This window comes from Aplysia californica, unplaced genomic scaffold (assembly GCF_000002075.1).
Source record: "Aplysia californica isolate F4 #8 unplaced genomic scaffold, AplCal3.0 scaffold00001, whole genome shotgun sequence".
NCBI classification, from domain to species: Eukaryota; Metazoa; Mollusca; class Gastropoda; order Aplysiida; family Aplysiidae; genus Aplysia; species Aplysia californica.
The window spans coordinates 6,059,901-6,063,060 of NW_004797271.1; the positions used below are offsets into that span (position 1 = coordinate 6,059,901).

At 41.4% G+C, this 3,160-nt stretch overlaps 1 protein-coding gene across 1 annotated transcript in view; it reads left to right on the forward strand.

The window, feature by feature from the left end:
* Positions 1-3,160, forward strand: part of LOC101847774 — a gene marked incomplete at its 3' end in the record, with an annotated part of 162,291 nt that overhangs the window by 120,370 nt on the left and 38,761 nt on the right.

The window sequence follows — 3,160 nt, forward strand, 5'->3', positions numbered from 1 at the left end:
GCGTGTGTGTGTGAGTGTGTACTTGCTACTTGCGTCCCGTCTGTATTGTGGAAGAAAGAGAGTTTCCTTGAAATAAAAAAGTTGAGAGAGAAGTCGGAAAAAGAGAGTGTGTGTGAGAGAGAGAGAGAGAGAGAGAGAGAGAGAGAGAGAGAGAGAGAGAGAGAGAGAGAGAGAGAGAGAGAGAGAGTATGTGAGAGTGACAAAAGTTAGAGTTGCCCTTATAATCATTTTACCTTTAACCTCCTGAACCCGAAAGTATTTACTCTCTGGTCCACTGCTCTTCTTCTTCTCTGAGATAAGCCAGCAACGTGTACTAAAAACGAGCACCACCCGCCGCCATATTCTCACCCAAGGTAGTGTCTTCCACACTTGACAAATTTATAGCGTCCGGAATCTTGAATGGAAGAAGGGCGGGGAGTGATGAAAGATGGAAGGGTCTAGCTGGACCGGTGCACTCGGATAAATTGTTTGGCTCTAGATAGACATCTGTGTCGAAACAGCAGATCGAGAGGAAGCGATAGCTCGTGGGGAATACACAAGTGAGACTTGAGACTCGAAGAGAGCGGAATCCCGGAAAGACATGATATGGGAGAAAAGATAGACAGAATGTAAGAGGAAGAGTTAAGGGATAGTGGGGGAGTTTGAACAGAAATAGGAGAAACACAGAGGGAAAATATTATTGTTGGATATGCTCGAAATAGAAGGTAAATTTTAAAGCAAGCGTGAAATAATAGCTTTGCGGGAAACAGCAGACTCCGGAAGAAACGATCGTATGCATGGGAATTTAGATATATCCTAATTAGAGACAGTGTTTTAACGGATGTCTTTGAGGGAGAAAGAGAGAGAGAGAGAGAGAGAGAGAGAGAGAGAGAGAGAGAGAGAGAGAGAGAGAGAGAGAAGGAGGGAGGGAGGGAGGGAGAAAGGAGAGGGGGGAGAAAGGAGAGGGGGGAGAAAGGAGATGGTGGAGAATGGAGACGGGGGAGAGGAGGAGGAGAGAGAGTAAGAGAGAGAGAGAGAAATGGGATAGAGAGAGGGGGAGAGATAAAGCAAGAGAGTGACAGAGAGAGGAGGGATGAGGGGTCGGGCCAGGGCGTCGAAGGAAGATGACAAGATTGTGCATTTAAGAAGAGGAAGTTTTAGAAGATACGTGAACATGTTTTTGTAACTGGATTTGGGTGTGGTTATGTCAGCCAGATAAAAGTGACGGAAAATCTATGGGATCATGATAAAAAGAAAGGATGGATGGGAGTTTCACATTCCCCGCGATCTTATTTCCTCGAGAAAATGAAACTATACTCCCATCCATGTTAACGTGCTTAAAGATCTGCATAATCCTTGACTTTATATTTTTCTTCTGTCTTTGTTCTTCTGTCTCTTTCTGTGTGTTTGATCAATTTCTTTGCATTCGGATTGCCCTAAAGAATCAATAGTTTCCTCGAAAAGAAATTGTATAGGTTGTAGGCTCAAATTATCGTGTATGTTTCTTGAAAAGATTGTGGTTGAAGGGCAGTACTGGTAGGTCCAACTTCAATACTCTCCCCATGTTTATTCTGTCTATTGGCAGAGAACTAATGGCTATTATTGTGCTTAGTGTTTCTCTTTACTGGAAGTAAAAGATCGTAAAATATCAATAATGGGCTTGCGTCGAACGTAGTATCAATGGTATATCAAAATTGCAAACGAGGAAATTATCATTTCTTAGCATGGTATGACAATCGGTTGTAAAATAACAATAATAATAATAGTAATAAAAGAAATAACAATAATAATAATCATCATCATCATAATAATAATAATAATAATAATAATAATAATAATAATAATAATAATAATAATAATGTTGGTCCTTAACGGCCCATCGACACAAGTGAGATAATTTAAGATGTGGGCTTCATTCCTGTGTGTCAGAGCTAAAACGAACTAAAAAGGAGACAGTTACAATATTCCAGCACAAAATCTGCGATGTTTGATAAGAATTTTCTCCATAAGGGAATCGAAAAAATACCTTTAGGCGTGCGACGACGTAGTGTCCAGCCCCTACATCACAGACGCCGGTACAAAAGGTTTACTGATAATGAACTTCGAAGAGTCTTGAAGACACCAAACACCAGGTGACCGAAATTTGAGCATTCGAACGAGGGCAGTTCGCATGGTCGTCTAGTCTGAGACCTTACTACGCTATCGAGGCATAATATGTGTCCTCGTAAAAATATTGGGCTGGAACAGTTAGAACGTTTTGATTTATTTGTATTTATTTGTTGTAATTCAGACAAATATGGCAAAATAAAAGAACACAAATCGATCTATTTTTTATTAATCAAACGTCAAAGAGCCAGAGGGTACCCTCCCCCCCCCCCTTCTCTCTCTCTCTCTCTCTCGCTCTCTCTCTGTCTCTCTATCTCTCTGTCTCTCTGTCTCTCTGTCTCTCTCTCTATCTCTATCTCTCTCTCTCTCTCTCTCTCTCTCTCTCTCTCTCTCTCTCTCTCTCTCTCTCTCTCTCTCTCTCTGGCCTTGTTTACATAACTAAAGGGAAGGCGAAGAAGAAGACAAAATGTAATCATTTCCTCGACACTGTAGCTTTGTGGGAACATCCGGTGAAGGCTGCTTGTAGAAGTTACCCTTTCCGATCTCTTCAACCTGCCTTTTTGTCTCTACTCTCTTTGCCCTGCGCAAAAAAACATAATTGTAGAAGGCTTTTCTCATTGTAAGTTTATATTCTATAATCTATCTCATTAGCTCAAACGAAGTATAGATCTGTTTCTCAAGTTGAAAGGCCTTGCGGGAAGAAAATTCACTGTAGAGAAACACAATGTGACTTCCGGGGATAAAAAAAAAAAAGCTGTCGTATGTGCAGTAAGGCAAGAGAAGAAAAGAAACTACCTGATGAGGATAAGGATGACGTAATAGATAACGTATCGGTTGTCATCAGCAAGTCCCAGGTCTGCAACAGGTGCTCGAAAAAGAAACTATGTTATCCTGATCTTTCACTGTCACTCATCTGTTCAACTTTTTCAAGTAAGTTGCCCTGGGTCTACCCCTCTCCCAGAAACTACCTTTGTCCCTTCCTAATTGTTTTTTTTTTTATTATTAATAAGCGGTCCATCTTCTTTCAGACAGGGGGGAGGGGGAGTTGTTGGGGGGGGGGGGGGGTTTGGTTTTT